General features: G+C 46.4%; 1 pseudogene; it reads right to left on the bottom strand.

The window, feature by feature from the left end:
- Positions 1–2,022: 2,022 nt before the first annotated feature.
- LOC134411687 (U6 spliceosomal RNA) lies at positions 2,023–2,091 on the bottom strand (annotated as a pseudogene).
- Between the last annotated feature and the right edge of the window lie 19,015 nt (positions 2,092–21,106).

The raw sequence follows: 21,106 nt of genomic DNA, 5'->3' as shown, positions 1-21,106 counted from the left end.
ATTGTGCAAAATGGGCCAAAACGGCAGCTTCCCAATGAGGTAAGTGAACCAAACTATCCAGATGCACATGACAAGTTGGGACAAATATAGAAAGCTCCAAAAGTTGCCCCCAAACCACGGTCAGATACCCTTTCCGGCAGAAAACGTGTATTGCGAAAATGGGCCGTAACGGCACCTTCCCAATGAGGTAAGTCAACCAAACTCTCCAGATGCACATGACAAGGTATGACAAATATAGAAAGCTTCAAAAGTTGCCCCCAAACCACGTTCAGTTACCCATACCGACAAAAACGCGTATTGCGCAAAATGGGCCGTAACGGCACCTTCCCAATAAGGGAAGTGAACCAAAATCACCATATGCACAGAACTAGGTGGGGCAAATACAGAAAGCTCCAAAAGTTACCCCCAAACCACGTTCAGATACCTTTCTCAGAAAAAACGCGTATTGCGCAAATTGGGCCGTAACGGCAGCTTCCCAATGAGGTAAGTGAACCAAACTCACCAGATGCACATGACAAGTTGGGACAAATACAGAAAGCTACAAAAGTTGCCCCCAAACCACGTTCAGATAACCTTTCCGGCAGAAAACGTGTATTGCGAAAATGGGTAATAACTGCACCTTCCCAATGAGGTAAGTGAACCAAACTCTCCAAATGCACATGACAAGGTATGACAAATATAGAAAGCTTCAAAAGTTAACCTAACCCGGAACCTAACCCTAACCAACCTTGTCATGTGCATCTGGTGAGTTTGGTTCACTTACCTCATTGGGAAGTTGCAGTTACTGCCCAATATGCGCAATACACGTTTTTGACCGGAACGGGTATCGGAACGTGGTTTTGGGGTAACTTTTGGAGCTTTCTATATATGTCCCACCTTGTCTTGTGCATGTAGTGAGTTTGGTTCACTTACCTCATTGGAAATCTGCCGTTATGGCCCGTTTTGCGCAATACGAATTTTTGCCGGAATGGGTATCTGAACGTTGTTCAGATACCCATTGGGACAAATATAGAAAGCTCCAAAAGTTGCCCCAAAACCACGTTCTAATACCCGTTTTTGCGGAAAACGCATATTGCGAAAATGGGCCGTAACGGCACCTTCCCAATGAGGTAAGTGAACCAAACTCTCCAGATGCACATGACAAGGTATGACAAATATAGAAAGCTTCAAAAGTTGCCCCCAAACCACGTTCAGTTACCCATACCGACAAAAACGCGTATTGCGCAAAATGGGCCGTAACGGCACCTTCCCAATAAGGGAAGTGAACCAAAATCACCATATGCACAGAACTAGGTGGGGCAAATACAGAAAGCTCCAAAAGTTACCCCGAAACCACGTTCAGATACCCATTCTGGGGAAAAACGCGTATTGCGCAAATTGGGCCGTAACGGCAGCTTCCCAATGAGGTAAGTGAACCAAACTATACAGATGTACATCAAAAGTTGGGACAAATATAGAAAGATCCAAAAGTTGCCCCAAAACCACGTTCTAATACCAGTTATTGAGGAAAACGCGTATTGCGAAAATGGGCCGTAACGGCACCTTCCCAATGACGTAAGTGAAACAAACACACTAGATGTACAAGACAAGGTGGGACATATATAGAAAACACCAAAAGTTACCCCTAAACCACGTTCAGATACCCTTTCCAGTAGAAAACGCGTATTGTGAAAATGGGCCGTAACGGCACCTTCCCGATGGGGTCCGTGAACCAAACTCACCAGATGCACATGACAAGGTGGGGCAAATATAGAAAGCTCCATAAGTTGCCCAGAAACGACGACGAGACACCGATTCTGGCAAAAACTCATATTGCGTAAAACGGGCCGTAACGGCAGCTTCCCAATGAGGTAAGTGAACCAAACTATCCAGATGCACATAACAAGTTGGGACAAATATAGATAGCTATAAAAGTTTTCCCAAAACAATGTTTAGATACCCATTCCTGGCAAAAACGCGTATTGCGCAAAATGAGCCGTAACGGCACCTTCCCAATAAGGGAAGTGAACAAAACTCACCAGATGCGCAGGGGCCATGCTAATCTTCTCTGTATCGTTCCAATTTTAGTATATCTGCTGCCGAAGCGAGCACAACCCTAACCATAACCCTAACCCTAACCCTAACCCTAACCCTAACCCTAACCCGGAAACAAACCCTAACCCAACTTAACCAGGAACCTAGCGCGGAACCTAACCCTAACCCTAACCCTAACCGGGAACCTAATCCTAACCTGGAACCTAACCCTAACCCGGAACCTAACCCGGAACCTAACCCGGAACCTAACCCGGAAACTAATCCGGAACCTAACCCAGAACTTAACCCTAACCCGGAACCTAAACCTAACCCGGAACCTAACCCTAACCCTAACCCGGAACCTAACCCTAACCCGGAACCTAACCCTAACCCGGAACCTAACCCTAACCCGGAACCTAACCCGGAACCTAACCCGGAACCTAACCTGGAACTTAACCCTAACCCGGAACATAACCCGGAACCTAATCCGGAACCTAATCTGGAACCTAACCCGGAAGCTAACCCTAACCCTAATCCTAACCTGGAACCTAACCCTAACCTGGAATCTAACCCTAACCCTAACCCTAATCCGAACCCGAACCCGAACCTTAAGCCTAACCCTAAGCCTAACCCTAACCCTAACCCTAACCCTAACCCTAAACCTAACCCTAACCCGGAACTTAACCCGGAACATAACCCGGAACCTAATCCGGAACCTAATCTGGAACCTAATCCGGAAGCTAACCCTAACCCTAACCCTAACCTGGAACCTAACCCTAACCTGGAACCTAACCCTAACCCTAACCCTAATCCGAACCCGAACCCGAACCTTAAGCCTAACCCTAAGCCTAACCCTAACCCTAAGCCTAACCCTAACCCTAACCCTAACCCTAACCCTAACCCGGAACCTAACCCTAACCAGGAACCTAACCCTAACCCTAACCCGTGACCTAACCCTAACCAGGAACCTAACCCTAAAGCGGAACCTAACAGTAACCCTAACCCGGAACCTAACCCTAACCCTAACCCGGAACCTACCCCTAACCCAGAACCTAACCCTAACCCGGAACCTAACCCTAACCCTAACCCGGAACCTAACCCTAACCCGGAACCTAACCCTAACCCAAACCCGGAACATAATCCTAACCCGGAACCTAACATTAACCCTAACCCGGAAACTAACCCTAACCCTAACCCGGAACCTAACCCTAACCCGGAACCTAACAGTAACCCTAACCCGGAACCTAACCCTAACAATAACCCGGAACCTAACTCTAACCCCGAACCTAACCCTAACCCCGAACCTAACCCTAACCCTAACCCGGAACCTAACCCTAACCCGGAACCTAACCCGGAACCTAACCCGGTACCTAACCCAGAACCTAACCCGGAACCTAACCCGGAACCTAACCCTAACCCGGAACCTAACCCAAACCCGGAACCAAACCCTAACCCTAACCCTAACCCTAACCCGGAAACTAACCCTAACCCGGAGCCTAACCCTAACCCTAACCCTAACCCGGAACCTAACCTTAACCCCAACCTGGAACCTAACCCTAACCCGGAACCTAACCCTAACCCGGAACCTAACCCTAACCCCGAACCTAACCCTAACCCGGAACCGAACCCGGAAATTAACCCTAACCCGGAGCCTAACCTGGAAACTAACCCGGATCCTAACCCAGAACCAAACTCACCAGATGCGCATGATAAGTTGGGTCAAATATACACAGCTCCTTTAGTTGCCCCAAAACAACGTTCAGTTACCCGTTCCTGAAAAAACGCGTATTGAGTAAAATGGGCCGTAACGGCAGCTTCCCAATGAGGTAAGTGAACCAAGCTATCCAGATGCACATGACAAGTTGGGACAAATATAGAAAGCTCCAAAAGTTGCCCCAAAACCACGTTCTAATACCTGTTTTTGCGGAAAATGCGTATTGCGAAAATGGGCCGTAACGGCACCTTCCCAATGAGGAAAGTGAACCAAACTCACTAGATGCAGAAGACAAGGTGGGACATATATAGAAAGCTCCAAAAGTTACCCCAAAACCCCGTTCAGATACCCTTTCCGGCAGAAAACGTGCATTGCGCAAAAAGGGCCGTAACGGCACCTTCCCAATGAGGTAAGTGAACCAAACTCACCAGATGCACATGACAAGGTGGGACAAACATAGAAAGCTCCAAAACTTGCCCCCAAACCTTCCCAATGAGGTAAGTGAACCAAACTCACCAGATGCACATGACAAGTTGGGACAAATATAGAAAGCTCCAAAAGTTGCCGAAAAACCAAGTTCAGATACCCGTTCCTGGCAAAAACGCGTATGGCGCAAAACGGTACGTAACGGCAACTTCCCAATGAGGTAAGTGAACCAAACTATCCAGATGCACATGACAAGTTGGGACAAATATAGAAAGCTCCAAAAGTTGCCCCCAAACCACGGTCAGATAACCTTTCCGGCAGAAAATGTGTATTGCGAAAATGGGCCGTAACGGCACCTTCCCAATGAGGTAAGTCAACCAAACTCTCCAGATGCACATGACAAGGTATGACAAATATAGAAAGCTTCAAAAGTTGCCCCCAAACCACGTTCAGTTACCCATACCGACAAAAATGCGTATTGCGCAAAATGGGCCGTAACGGCACCTTCCCAATAAGGGAAGTGAACCAAAATCACCATATGCACAGAACTAGGTGGGGCAAATACAGAAAGCTCCAAAAGTTACCCCCAAACCACGTTCAGATACCTTTCTCAGAAAAAACGCGTATTGCGCAAATTGGGCCGTAACGGCAGCTTCCCAATGAGGTAAGTGAACCAAACTCACCAGATGCACATGACAAGTTGGGACAAACACAGAAAGCTCCAAAAGTTGCCCCCAAACCACGTTCAGATAACCTTTCCGGCAGAAAACGTGTATTGCGAAAATGGGTAATAACTGCACCTTCCCAATGAGGTAAGTGAACCAAACTCTCCAGATGCACATGACAAGGTATGACAAATATAGAAAGCTTCAAAAGTTAACCTAACCCGGAACCTAACCCTAACCCACCTTGTCATGTGCATCTGGTGAGTTTGGTTCACTTACCTCATTGGGAAGTTGCAGTTACTGCCCAATATGCGCAATACACGTTTTTGACCGGAACGGGTATCGGAACGTGGTTTTGGGGTAACTTTTGGAGCTTTCTATATATGTCCCACCTTGTCTTGTGCATCTAGTGAGTTTGGTTCACTTACCTCATTGGGAAGCTGCCGTTATGGCCCGTTTTGCGCAATACGAATTTTTGCCGGAATCGTTATCTGAACGTTGTTCAGATACCCATTGGGACAAATATAGAAAGCTCCAAAAGTTGCCCCAAAACCACGTTCTAATACCCGTTTTTGCGGAAAACGCATATTGCGAAAATGGGCCGTAACGGCACCTTCCCAATGAGGTAAGTGAACCAAACTCTCCAGATGCACATGACAAGGTATGACAAATATAGAAAGCTTCAAAAGTTGCCCCCAAACCACGTTCAGTTACCCATACCGACAAAAACGCGTATTGCGAAAATGGGCCGTAACGGCACCTTCCCAATGAGGTATGTGAACCAAACTCACCAGATGCACATGACAAGGTGGGGCAAATATAGAAAGCTCCAAAAGTTCCCCCAAAACCACGTTCTAATACCCGTTCTTGCAAAAAACGCGTATTGCGAAAATGGGCCGTAACGGCACCTTCCCAATGAGGAAAGTGAACCAAACTCACCAGATGCACATGACAAGGTGGGGCAAATATAGAAAGCTCCAAAAGTTCCCCCAAAATCACATTCATATACCCTTTCCGACAGAAAACGCGTATTGCGAAAATGGGCCCTAACTGCACCTTCCCAATGAGGTAAGTGAACCAAACTCACCAGATGCACATGACAAGGTGGGGCAAATATAGAAAGCTCCAAAAGTTCCCCCAAACCACGTTCAGATAACCTTTCAGGCAGAAAACGTGTATTGCGAAAATGGGCCGTGACGGCACCTTCCCAATGAGGTAAGTGAACCAAACTCTCCAGATGCACGTGACAAGGTATGACAAATATAGAAAGCTTCAAAAGTTGCCCCCAAACCACGTTCAGTTACCCATACCGACAAAAACACGTATTGCGCAAAATGGGCCGTAACGGCACCTTCCCAATAAGGGAAGTAAACCAAAATCACCATATGCACAGAACTAGGTGGGGCAAATACAGAAAGCTCCAAAAGTTACCCCGAAACAACGTTCAGATACCCGTTCTGGGCAAAAACGCGTATTGCGCAAATTTTGCAGTAACTGCAACTTCCCAATAAGGTAAGTGAACCAAACTCACCAGATGCACATGACAAGGTGGGGCAAATATAGAAAGCTCCATAAGTTGCCCAGAAACGACGATGAGACACCCATTCTAGCAAAAACTCATATTGCGTAAAACGGGCCGTAACGGCAGCTTCCCAATGAGGTAAGTGAACCAAACTCACCAGATGCACATGATAAGGTGGGGCAAATATAGAAAGCTCCATAAGTTGCACCGAAACGACGTTCAGATACCCATTCCGGCAAAAACTCTTATTGCGCAAAATGGGCCGTAACGGCAGCTTCCCAATTAGGTAAGTGAACCAAACTCACCAGATGCACATGACAAGTTGGGACAAATATAGACAGCTCCAAAAGTTGCCCGAAAACTACGTTCAGTTACCCGTTCCTGGCAAAAACGCGTATTGCGCAAATGGGCCGTAACGGCACCTTCCCAATGAGGGAAGTGAACCAAACTCACTATATGCACATAACTAGGTGGGGCAAATATAGAAAGTTCCAAAAGTTACCCCAAAACCACGTTCAGATACCCATTTTGGACAAAAATGTGTATTGCGCAAATTGGGCTTTAACAGCAACTTCCCAATGAGGTAAGTGAACCAAACTCACCAGATGCACATGACAAGGTAGGACAAATATAGAAAGCTCCAAAAGTTGCCCCCAAACCACGTCCAGATACCCGTTCTTGCAGAAAACGCGAATTGCGAAAATGGGCCGTCACGGCACCAGCCCAATGAGGTAAGTGAACCAAACTCACCAGATACACATGACAAGTCGGGAAAAGTATAGAAAGCTCCAAGAGTTGCCCCCAAACCAAGTTCAGAAACCCTTTCTGACAGAAAACGCGTATTGCGAAAATGGGCCGTTACGGCACCTTCCCAATGAGGTAAGTGAACCAAACTCACCAGATACACATGACAAGGTGGGGCAAATATAGAAAGTTCCTAAAGTTGCCCCCAAACAACGTTCATATACCCTTTCCGACAGAAAACGTGCATTGCAAAAATGGGCCGTGACGGCACCTTCCCAATGAGGTAAGTGAACCAAACTCACCAGATGCACATGACAAGGTGGGGCAAATATAGAAAGCTCCAATAGTTCCCCCAAAACCACGTTCTAATACCCGTTCTTGCAGAAAACGCGTATTGCGAAAATGGGCCGTAACGGCACCTTCCCAATGAGGAAAGTGAACCAAACTCACCAGATGCACATGACAAGGTGGGGCAAATATAGAAAGCTCCAAAAGTTCCCCCAAAATCACATTCATATACCATTTCCGACAGAAAACGCGTATTGCGAAAATGGGCCCTAACTGCACCTTCCCAATGAGGTAAGTGAACCAAACTCAGTAGATGCACAAGACAAGGTGGGACAAATATAGAAAGCTCCAAAACTTGCCCCCAAACCATGTTCAGATACCCTTTCCGGCAGAAAACGCGTATTGCGAAATTCGGCCGTAACGGCACCTTTCCAATGAGGTAAGTGAACCAAACTCACCAGATGCACATGACAAGGTGGGGTAAATATAGAACGCTCCAAAAGTTCCCCCAAAACCACGTTCTAATACCCGTTCTAGCAGAAAACGCATATTGCGAAAATGGGCCGTAACGGCACCTTCCCTATGAGGTAAGTGAACCAAACTCACTAGATGCACAAGACAAGGTGGGACAAATATAGAAAGCTCCAAAAGTTCCCCCAAAACCAAGTTCAGAAACCCTTTCTGACAGAAAACGCGTATTGCGAAAATGGGCCGTGACGGCACCTTCCCAATGAGGTAAGTGAACTAAACTCACCAGATACACATGACAAGGTGGGGCAAATATAGAAAGTTCCAAACGTTGCCCCCAAACCACGTTCATATACCCTTTCCGACAGAAAACGCGTATTGCGAAAATGGGCCGTAACGGCACCTTCCCAATGAGGTAAGTGAACCAAACTCACCAGATGCACATGACACGTGTGGACAAATATAGAAAGCTCCAAAAGTTCCCCCAAAACCACGTTCTAATACCCGTTCTTGCAGAAAACGCGTATTGCGAAAATGGGCCGTAACGGCACCTTCCCAATGAGGTAAGTGAACCAAACTCACCAGATGCACATGACAAGTTGTGACAAATATAGAAAGCTCCAAAAGTTGCCCCAAACCACGTTCAGATACCCTTTCCGACAGAAAACGCGTATTGCGAAAATGGGCCGTAACGGCACCTTCCCAATGAGGTAAGTGAACCAAACTCAACAGATGCACATGACAAGGTGGGGCAAATATAGAAAGTTCCAAAAGTTGCCCCCAAACCATGTTCAGATACCCTTTCCGACAGAAAACGTGCATTGCGAAAATGGGCCGTGACGGCACCTTCCCAATGAGGTAAGTGAACCTAACTCAGTAGATGCACAAGACAAGCTGGGATAAATATAGAAATCTCCAAAAGTTCCCCCAAAACCACGTTCTAATACCCATTCTTTCAGAAAACGCGTATTGCGAAAATGGGCCGTAAGGGCACCTTCCCAATGAGGAAAGTGAACCAAACTCACCAGATGCACATGACAAGTTGGGACAAACACAGAAAGCTCCAAAAGTTGCCCCCAAACCACGTTCAGATAACCTTTCCGGCAGAAAACGTGTATTGCGAAAATGGGTAATAACTGCACCTTCCCAATGAGGTAAGTGAACCAAACTCTCCAGATGCACATGACAAGGTATGACAAATATAGAAAGCTTCAAAAGTTAACCTAACCCGGAACCTAACCCTAACCAACCTTGTCATGTGCATCTGGTGAGTTTGGTTCACTTACCTCATTGGGAAGTTGCAGTTACTGCCCAATATGCGCAATACACGTTTTTGACCGGAACGGGTATCGGAACGTGGTTTTGGGGTAACTTTTGGAGCTTTCTATATATGTCCCACCTTGTCTTGTGCATCTAGTGAGTTTGGTTCACTTACCTCATTGGGAAGCTGCCGTTATGGCCCGTTTTGCGCAATACGAATTTTTGCCGGAATCGTTATCTGAACGTTGTTCAGATACCCATTGGGACAAATATAGAAAGCTCCAAAAGTTGCCCCAAAACCACGTTCTAATACCCGTTTTTGCGGAAAACGCATATTGCGAAAATGGGCCGTAACGGCACCTTCCCAATGAGGTAAGTGAACCAAACTCTCCAGATGCACATGACAAGGTATGACAAATATAGAAAGCTTCAAAAGTTGCCCCCAAACCACGTTCAGTTACCCATACCGACAAAAACGCGTATTGCGAAAATGGGCCGTAACGGCACCTTCCCAATGAGGTATGTGAACCAAACTCACCAGATGCACATGACAAGGTGGGGCAAATATAGAAAGCTCCAAAAGTTCCCCCAAAACCACGTTCTAATACCCGTTCTTGCAAAAAACGCGTATTGCGAAAATGGGCCGTAACGGCACCTTCCCAATGAGGAAAGTGAACCAAACTCACCAGATGCACATGACAAGGTGGGGCAAATATAGAAAGCTCCAAAAGTTCCCCCAAAATCACATTCATATACCCTTTCCGACAGAAAACGCGTATTGCGAAAATGGGCCCTAACTGCACCTTCCCAATGAGGTAAGTGAACCAAACTCACCAGATGCACATGACAAGGTGGGGCAAATATAGAAAGCTCCAAAAGTTCCCCCAAACCACGTTCAGATAACCTTTCAGGCAGAAAACGTGTATTGCGAAAATGGGCCGTGACGGCACCTTCCCAATGAGGTAAGTGAACCAAACTCTCCAGATGCACGTGACAAGGTATGACAAATATAGAAAGCTTCAAAAGTTGCCCCCAAACCACGTTCAGTTACCCATACCGACAAAAACACGTATTGCGCAAAATGGGCCGTAACGGCACCTTCCCAATAAGGGAAGTAAACCAAAATCACCATATGCACAGAACTAGGTGGGGCAAATACAGAAAGCTCCAAAAGTTACCCCGAAACAACGTTCAGATACCCGTTCTGGGCAAAAACGCGTATTGCGCAAATTTTGCAGTAACTGCAACTTCCCAATAAGGTAAGTGAACCAAACTCACCAGATGCACATGACAAGGTGGGGCAAATATAGAAAGCTCCATAAGTTGCCCAGAAACGACGATGAGACACCCATTCTAGCAAAAACTCATATTGCGTAAAACGGGCCGTAACGGCAGCTTCCCAATGAGGTAAGTGAACCAAACTCACCAGATGCACATGATAAGGTGGGGCAAATATAGAAAGCTCCATAAGTTGCACCGAAACGACGTTCAGATACCCATTCCGGCAAAAACTCGTATTGCGCAAAATGGGCCGTAACGGCAGCTTCCCAATTAGGTAAGTGAACCAAACTCACCAGATGCACATGACAAATTGGGACAAATATAGACAGCTCCAAAAGTTGCCCGAAAACTACGTTCAGTTTCCCGTTCCTGGCAAAAACGCGTATTGCGCAAATGGGCCGTAACGGCACCTTCCCAATGAGGGAAGTGAACCAAACTCACTATATGCACATAACTAGGTGGGGCAAATATAGAAAGTTCCAAAAGTTGCCCCCAAACCACGTCCAGATACCCATTTTGGACAAAAATGTGTATTGCGCAAATTGGGCTTTAACAGCAACTTCCCAATGAGGTAAGTGAACCAAACTCACCAGATGCACATGACAAGGTAGGACAAATATAGAAAGCTCCAAAAGTTGCCCCCAAACCACGTCCAGATACCCGTTCTTGCAGAAAACGCGAATTGCGAAAATGGGCCGTCACGGCACCAGCCCAATGAGGTAAGTGAACCAAACTCACCAGATACACATGACAAGTCGGGACAAATATAGAAAGCTCCAAAAGTTGCCCCCAAACCACGTTCAGATACCCTCTCCGGCAGAAAAAGCGTATTGCGGAAATGGGCAGTAACGGCACCTTCCCAATGAGGTAAGTGAACCAAACTCACCAGATGCACATGACAAGGTAGGACAAATATAGAAAGCTCCAAAAGTTGCCCCCAAACCACGTCCAGATACCCGTTCTTGCAGAAAACGCGAATTGCGAAAATGGGCCGTCACGGCACCAGCCCAATGAGGTAAGTGAACCAAACTCACCAGATACACATGACAAGTCGGGAAAAGTATAGAAAGCTCCAAGAGTTGCCCCCAAACCAAGTTCAGAAACCCTTTCTGACAGAAAACGCGTATTGCGAAAATGGGCCGTTACGGCACCTTCCCAATGAGGTAAGTGAACCAAACTCACCAGATACACATGACAAGGTGGGGCAAATATAGAAAGTTCCTAAAGTTGCCCCCAAACAACGTTCATATACCCTTTCCGACAGAAAACGTGCATTGCAAAAATGGGCCGTGACGGCACCTTCCCAATGAGGTAAGTGAACCAAACTCACCAGATGCACATGACAAGGTGGGGCAAATATAGAAAGCTCCAATAGTTCCCCCAAAACCACGTTCTAATACCCGTTCTTGCAGAAAACGCGTATTGCGAAAATGGGCCGTAACGGCACCTTCCCAATGAGGAAAGTGAACCAAACTCACCAGATGCACATGACAAGGTGGGGCAAATATAGAAAGCTCCAAAAGTTCCCCCAAAATCACATTCATATACCATTTCCGACAGAAAACGCGTATTGCGAAAATGGGCCCTAACTGCACCTTCCCAATGAGGTAAGTGAACCAAACTCAGTAGATGCACAAGACAAGGTGGGACAAATATAGAAAGCTCCAAAACTTGCCCCCAAACCATGTTCAGATACCCTTTCCGGCAGAAAACGCGTATTGCGAAATTCGGCCGTAACGGCACCTTTCCAATGAGGTAAGTGAACCAAACTCACCAGATGCACATGACAAGGTGGGGTAAATATAGAACGCTCCAAAAGTTCCCCCAAAACCACGTTCTAATACCCGTTCTAGCAGAAAACGCATATTGCGAAAATGGGCCGTAACGGCACCTTCCCTATGAGGTAAGTGAACCAAACTCACTAGATGCACAAGACAAGGTGGGACAAATATAGAAAGCTCCAAAAGTTCCCCCAAAACCAAGTTCAGAAACCCTTTCTGACAGAAAACGCGTATTGCGAAAATGGGCCGTGACGGCACCTTCCCAATGAGGTAAGTGAACTAAACTCACCAGATACACATGACAAGGTGGGGCAAATATAGAAAGTTCCAAACGTTGCCCCCAAACCACGTTCATATACCCTTTCCGACAGAAAACGCGTATTGCGAAAATGGGCCGTAACGGCACCTTCCCAATGAGGTAAGTGAACCAAACTCACCAGATGCACATGACACGTGTGGACAAATATAGAAAGCTCCAAAAGTTCCCCCAAAACCACGTTCTAATACCCGTTCTTGCAGAAAACGCGTATTGCGAAAATGGGCCGTAACGGCACCTTCCCAATGAGGTAAGTGAACCAAACTCACCAGATGCACATGACAAGTTGTGACAAATATAGAAAGCTCCAAAAGTTGCCCCAAACCACGTTCAGATACCCTTTCCGACAGAAAACGCGTATTGCGAAAATGGGCCGTAACGGCACCTTCCCAATGAGGTAAGTGAACCAAACTCAACAGATGCACATGACAAGGTGGGGCAAATATAGAAAGTTCCAAAAGTTGCCCCCAAACCATGTTCAGATACCCTTTCCGACAGAAAACGTGCATTGCGAAAATGGGCCGTGACGGCACCTTCCCAATGAGGTAAGTGAACCTAACTCAGTAGATGCACAAGACAAGCTGGGATAAATATAGAAATCTCCAAAAGTTCCCCCAAAACCACGTTCTAATACCCATTCTTTCAGAAAACGCGTATTGCGAAAATGGGCCGTAAGGGCACCTTCCCAATGAGGAAAGTGAACCAAACTCACCAGATGCACATGACAAGGTGGGGCAAATATAGAAAGCTCCGAAAGTTCCCCCAAAACCACGTTCATATACCCTTTCCGGCAGAAAACGCGTATTGCGAAAATGGGCCCTAACTGAACCTTCCCAATGAGGTAAGTGAACCAAACTCAGTAGATGCACAAGACAAGGTGGGACAAACATAGAAAGCTCCAAAACTTGCCCACAAACCATGTTCAGATACCCTTTCCGGCAGAAAACGCGTATTGCGAAAATCGGCCGTAACGGCACCTTTCCAATGAGGTAAGTGAACCAAACTCACCAGATGCACATGACAAGGTGGGGCAAATATAGAAAGCTCCAAAAGTTCCCCCAAAACCACGTTCTAATACCCGTTCTTGCAGAAAACGCGTATTGCGAAAATGGGCCGTAACGGCACCTTCCATATGAGGTAAGTGAACCAAACTCACTAGATGCACAAGACAAGGTGGGACAAATATAGAAAGCTCCAAAAGTTGCCCCCAAACCACGTTCAGATACCCTTTCCGGCAGAAAAAGCGTATTGCGAAAATGGGCAGTAACAGCAGCTTCCCAATGAGGTAAGTGAACCAAACTCACCAGATACACATGACAAGGTGGGGCAAATATAGAAAGTTCCAAAAGTTGCACCCAAACCACGTTCATATACCCTTTCCGACAGAAAACGCGTATTGCGAAAATGGGCCGTAACGGCAGCTTCCCAATGAGGTAAGTGAACCAAACTCACCAGATGCACATGACAAGGTGGGGCAAATATAGAAAGCTCCAATAGTTCCCCCAAAACCACGTTCTAATACCCGTTCTTGCAGAAAACGCGTATTGCGAAAATGGGCCGTAACGGCACCTTCCCAATGAGGAAAGTGAACCAAACTCACCAGATGCACATGACAAGGTGGGGCAAATATAGAAAGCTCCAAAAGTTCCCCCAAAATCACATTCATATACCATTTCCGACAGAAAACGCGTATTGCGAAAATGGGCCCTAACTGCACCTTCCCAATGAGGTAAGTGAACCAAACTCAGTAGATGCACAAGACAAGGTGGGACAAATATAGAAAGCTCCAAAACTTGCCCCCAAACCATGTTCAGATACCCTTTCCGGCAGAAAACGCGTATTGCGAAATTCGGCCGTAACGGCACCTTTCCAATGAGGTAAGTGAACCAAACTCACCAGATGCACATGACAAGGTGGGGTAAATATAGAACGCTCCAAAAGTTCCCCCAAAACCACGTTCTAATACCCGTTCTAGCAGAAAACGCATATTGCGAAAATGGGCCGTAACGGCACCTTCCCTATGAGGTAAGTGAACCAAACTCACTAGATGCACAAGACAAGGTGGGACAAATATAGAAAGCTCCAAAAGTTCCCCCAAAACCAAGTTCAGAAACCCTTTCTGACAGAAAACGCGTATTGCGAAAATGGGCCGTGACGGCACCTTCCCAATGAGGTAAGTGAACTAAACTCACCAGATACACATGACAAGGTGGGGCAAATATAGAAAGTTCCAAACGTTGCCCCCAAACCACGTTCATATACCCTTTCCGACAGAAAACGCGTATTGCGAAAATGGGCCGTAACGGCACCTTCCCAATGAGGTAAGTGAACCAAACTCACCAGATGCACATGACACGTGTGGACAAATATAGAAAGCTCCAAAAGTTCCCCCAAAACCACGTTCTAATACCCGTTCTTGCAGAAAACGCGTATTGCGAAAATGGGCCGTAACGGCACCTTCCCAATGAGGTAAGTGAACCAAACTCACCAGATGCACATGACAAGTTGTGACAAATATAGAAAGCTCCAAAAGTTGCCCCAAACCACGTTCAGATACCCTTTCCGACAGAAAACGCGTATTGCGAAAATGGGCCGTAACGGCACCTTCCCAATGAGGTAAGTGAACCAAACTCAACAGATGCACATGACAAGGTGGGGCAAATATAGAAAGTTCCAAAAGTTGCCCCCAAACCATGTTCAGATACCCTTTCCGACAGAAAACGTGCATTGCGAAAATGGGCCGTGACGGCACCTTCCCAATGAGGTAAGTGAACCTAACTCAGTAGATGCACAAGACAAGCTGGGATAAATATAGAAATCTCCAAAAGTTCCCCCAAAACCACGTTCTAATACCCATTCTTTCAGAAAACGCGTATTGCGAAAATGGGCCGTAAGGGCACCTTCCCAATGAGGAAAGTGAACCAAACTCACCAGATGCACATGACAAGGTGGGGCAAATATAGAAAGCTCCGAAAGTTCCCCCAAAACCACGTTCATATACCCTTTCCGGCAGAAAACGCGTATTGCGAAAATGGGCCCTAACTGAACCTTCCCAATGAGGTAAGTGAACCAAACTCAGTAGATGCACAAGACAAGGTGGGACAAACATAGAAAGCTCCAAAACTTGCCCACAAACCATGTTCAGATACCCTTTCCGGCAGAAAACGCGTATTGCGAAAATCGGCCGTAACGGCACCTTTCCAATGAGGTAAGTGAACCAAACTCACCAGATGCACATGACAAGGTGGGGCAAATATAGAAAGCTCCAAAAGTTCCCCCAAAACCACGTTCTAATACCCGTTCTTGCAGAAAACGCGTATTGCGAAAATGGGCCGTAACGGCACCTTCCATATGAGGTAAGTGAACCAAACTCACTAGATGCACAAGACAAGGTGGGACAAATATAGAAAGCTCCAAAAGTTGCCCCCAAACCACGTTCAGATACCCTTTCCGGCAGAAAAAGCGTATTGCGAAAATGGGCAGTAACAGCAGCTTCCCAATGAGGTAAGTGAACCAAACTCACCAGATACACATGACAAGGTGGGGCAAATATAGAAAGTTCCAAAAGTTGCACCCAAACCACGTTCATATACCCTTTCCGACAGAAAACGCGTATTGCGAAAATGGGCCGTAACGGCAGCTTCCCAATGAGGTAAGTGAACCAAACTCAGTAGATGCACAAGACAAGGTGGGACAAATATAGAAAGCTCCAAAAGTTGCACCCAAACCACGTTCATATACCCTTTCCGACAGAAAACGCGTATTGCGAAAATGGGCCGTAACGGCACCTTCCCAATGAGGTAAGTGAACCAAACTCAGCAGATGCACAAGACAAGGTGGGACAAATATAGAAAGCTCCAAAAGTTGCCCCCAAACCACGTTCACATACCCTTTCCGGCAGAAAACGCGTATTGCAAAAATGGGCCGTAAAGGCAGCTTCCCAATGAGGTAAGTGAACCAAACTCAACAGATGCACATGACAAGGTGGGACAAATATAGAAAGCTCCAAAAGTTCCCCCAAAACCACGTTCTAATATCCGTTCTTGCAGAAAATGCGTACTGCGAAAATGGGCCGTAACGGCACCTTCCCAATGAGGAAAGTGAACCAAACTCACCAGATGAACATGACAAGGTGGGACAAATATAGAAAGCTCCAAAAGTTCCCCCAAAATCATGTTCTAATACCCGTTCTTGCAGAAAACGCGTATTGCGAAAGTGGGCCGTAACGGCACCTTCCCAATGAGGCAAGTGAACCTAACTCAGTAGATGCACAAGACAAGCTGGTACAAATATAGAAAGCTCCAAAAGTTGCCCCAAACCACGTTCAGATACCCTTTCCGACAGAAAACGCGTATTGCGAAAATGGGCCGTAACGGCACCTTCCCAATGAGGTAAGTGAACCAAACTCAACAGATGCACATGACAAGGTGGGGCAAATATATAAAGTTCCAAAAGTTGCCCCCAAACCATGTTCAGATACCCTTTCCGACAGAAAACGTGCATTGCGAAAATGGGCCGTGACGGCACCTTCCCAATGAGGTAAGTGAACCTAACTCAGTAGATGCACAAGACAAGCTGGGATAAATATAGAAATCTCCAAAAGTTCCCCCAAAACCACGTTCTAATACCCATTCTTTCAGAAAACGCGTATTGCGAAAATGGGCCGTAAGGGCACCTTCCCAATGAGGAAAGTGAACCAAACTCACCAGATGCACATGACAAGGTGGGGCAAATATAGAAAGCTCCGAAAGTTCCCCCAAAACCACGTTCATATACCCTTTCCGGCAGAAAACACGTATTGCGAAAATGGGCCCTAACTGAACCTTCCCAATGAGGTAAGTGAACCAAACTCAGTAGATGCACAAGACAAGGTGGGACAAACATAGAAAGCTCCAAAACTTGCCCACAAACCATGTTCAGATACCCTTTCCGGCAGAAAACGCGTATTGCGAAAATCGGCCGTAACGGCACCTTTCCAATGAGGTAAGTGAACCAAACTCACCAGATGCACATGACAAGGTGGGGCAAATATAGAAAGCTCCAAAAGTTCCCCCAAAACCACGTTCTAATACCCGTTCTTGCAGAAAACGCGTATTGCGAAAATGGGCCGTAACGGCACCTTCCATATGAGGTAAGTGAACCAAACTCACTAGATGCACAAGACAAGGTGGGACAAATATAGAAAGCTCCAAAAGTTGCCCCCAAACCACGTTCAGATACCCTTTCCGGCAGAAAAAGCGTATTGCGAAAATGGGCAGTAAGAGCAGCTTCCCAATGAGGTAAGTGAACCAAACTCACCAGATACACATGACAAGGTGGGGCAAATATAGAAAGTTCCAAAAGTTGCACCCAAACCACGTTCATATACCCTTTCCGACAGAAAACGCGTATTGCGAAAATGGGCCGTAACGGCAGCTTCCCAATGAGGTAAGTGAACCAAACTCAGTAGATGCACAAGACAAGGTGGGACAAATATAGAAAGCTCCAAAAGTTGCACCCAAACCACGTTCATATACCCTTTCCGACAGAAAACGCGTATTGCGAAAATGGGCCGTAACGGCACCTTCCCAATGAGGTAAGTGAACCAAACTCAGCAGATGCACAAGACAAGGTGGGACAAATATAGAAAGCTCCAAAAGTTGCCCCCAAACCACGTTCACATACCCTTTCCGGCAGAAAACGCGTATTGCAAAAATGGGCCGTAAAGGCAGCTTCCCAATGAGGTAAGTGAACCAAACTCAACAGATGCACATGACAAGGTGGGACAAATATAGAAAGCTCCAAAAGTTCCCCCAAAACCACGTTCTAATATCCGTTCTTGCAGAAAATGCGTACTGCGAAAATGGGCCGTAACGGCACCTTCCCAATGAGGAAAGTGAACCAAACTCACCAGATGAACATGACAAGGTGGGACAAATATAGAAAGCTCCAAAAGTTCCCCCAAAATCATGTTCTAATACCCGTTCTTGCAGAAAACGCGTATTGCGAAAGTGGGCCGTAACGGCACCTTCCCAATGAGGCAAGTGAACCTAACTCAGTAGATGCACAAGACAAGCTGGTACAAATATAGAAAGCTCCAAAACTTGCCCCCAAACCACGTTCAGATACCCTTTCCGACAGAAAACGCGTATTGCGAAAATGGGCCGTAACGGCACCTTCCCAATGAGGTAAGTGAACCAAACTCACCAGATGCACATGACAAAGTGGGGCAAATATAGAAAGCTCCAAAAGTTCCACCCCAAAACCACGTTCTAATACCCGTTCTTGCAGAAAACGCGTATTGCGAAAATGGGCCGTAACGGCACCTTCCCAATGAGGTAAGTGAACCAAACTCAGTAGATGCACAAGACAAGGTGGTACAAATTTAGAAAGCTCCAAAAGTTGCCCCCAAACCACGTTCAGATACCCTCTCCGGCATAAAAAGCGTATTGCAGAAATGGGCAGTAACGGCACCTTCCCAATGAGGTAAGTGAACCAAACTCACCAGATACACATGACAAGGTGGGGCAAATATAGAAAGTTCCAAAAGTTGCCCCCAAACCACGTTCATATACCCTTTCCGACAGAAAACCCGTATTGCGAAAATGGGCTGTAACGGCACCTTCCCAATGAGGTAAGTGAACCAAACTCACCAGATGCACATGACAAGGTGGGGCAAATATAGAAAGCTCCAAAAGTTCCCCCAAAACCACGTTCTAATACCTGTTCATGCAGAAAACGCGTATTGCGAAAATGGGCCGTAACGGCACCTTCCCAATGAGGTAAGTGAACCAAACTCACCAGATGCACATGACAAGTTGAGACAAATATAGAGAGCTCCAAAAGTTCCCCCAAAACCACGTTCTAATACCCGTTCTTGCAGAAAACGCGTATTGCGAAAATGAGCCGTAACGGCACCTTCCCAATGAGGTAAGTGAACCAAACTCACCTGATGCACGTGACAAGGTGGGGCAAATATAGAAAGCTCCAAAAGTTCCCCCCCAAACCACGTTCAGATACCCTTTCCGACAGAAAACGCGTATTGCGAAAATGGGCCGTAACGGCACCTTCCCAATGAGGTATGTGAACCAAACTCAGTCGATGCACAAGACAAGGTGAGACAAATATAGAAAGCTCCAAAACTTGCCCTCAAACCACGTTCATATACCCTTTCCGGCAGAAAACGTATATTGCGAAAATGGGCCGTAACCACACCTTCCCAATGAGGTAAGTGAACCAAACTCAGTCGATGCACAAGACAAGGTGGGATAAATATAGAAATCTCCAAAACTAGCCCCTAAACCACGTTCAGATACCCTTTCCGGCAGAAAACGCGTATTGCGAAAATGGGCCGTGACGGCACCTTCCCAATTAGGTAAGTGAACCAAACTCACCAGATGCACATGACAAGGTGGGGCAAATATAGAAAGCTCCAAAAGTTCCCCCAAAACCACGTTCTAATACCCATTCTTTCAGAAAACGCGTATTGCGAAAATGGGCCGTAAGGGCACCTTCCCAATGAGGAAAGTGAACCAAACTCACCAGATGCACATGACAAGGTGGGACAAATATAGAAAGCTCCAAAAGTTTCCCCAAAACCATGTTCTAATAACCGTTCTTGCAGAAAATGCGTATTGCGAAAATGGGCCGTAACGGCACCTTCCCAATGAGGTAAGTGAACCAAACTCACCAGATACACATGACAAGGTGGGGCAAATATAGAAAGTTCCAAAAGTTGCCCCCAAACCACGTTCATATACCCTTTCCGACAGAAAACGCGTATTGCGAAAATGGGCCGTAACGGCACCTTCCCAATGAGGTAAGTGAACCAAACTCAGTCGATGCACAAGACAAGGTGGGGCAAATATAGAAAGTTCCAAAAGATGCCCCCAAACCACGTTCATATACCCTTTCCTACAGAAAACGCGTATTGCGAAAATGGGCCGTAACGGCACCTTCCCAATGAGGTAAGTGAACCAAACTCACCAGATGCACAAGACAATGGGGGACAAATATAGAAAGCTCCAAAAGTTGCCCCCAAACCACGTTCACATACCATATCCGGCAGAAAACGCGTATTGCGAAAATGGGCCGTAACGACACCTTCCCAATGAGGTAAGTGAACCAAACTCACCAGATGCACATGACAAGGTGGGACAAATATAGAAAGCTCCAAAAGTTCCCCCAAACCATGTTCTAATACCCGTTCTTGCAGAAAACGCGTATTTCGAAAATGGACCGTAACGGCACCTTCCCAATGAGGTAAGTGAACCTAACTAAGTAGATGCACAAGACAAGCTGGGACAAATATAGAAAGCTCCAAAACTTGCCCCAAACCTCGTTCAGATACCCTTTCCGGCAGAAAACGCGTACTGCGAAAATGGGCCGTAACGGCACCTTCCCATTGAGGTAAGTGAACCAAACTCACCAGATACACATGACAAGGTGGGGCAAATATAGAAAGTTCAAAAAGTTGCCCCCAAACCACGTTCTAATACCCTTTCCGACAGAAAACGCGTATTGCGAAAATGGGCCGTAACGGCACCTTCCCAATGAGGTAAGTGAACCAAACTCAGTTGATGCACAAGACAAGGTGGGACAAATATAGAAAGCTCCAAAACTTGCCCCCAAACCACGTTCAGATACCCT

The sequence above is a fragment of the Elgaria multicarinata genome, chromosome 20 (assembly GCF_023053635.1).
Source record: "Elgaria multicarinata webbii isolate HBS135686 ecotype San Diego chromosome 20, rElgMul1.1.pri, whole genome shotgun sequence".
Classification (NCBI taxonomy): domain Eukaryota; kingdom Metazoa; phylum Chordata; class Lepidosauria; order Squamata; family Anguidae; genus Elgaria; species Elgaria multicarinata.
The sequence above is the reverse complement of the archived record's forward strand: the minus strand, read 5'-3'. Positions and strand labels throughout refer to the sequence as shown.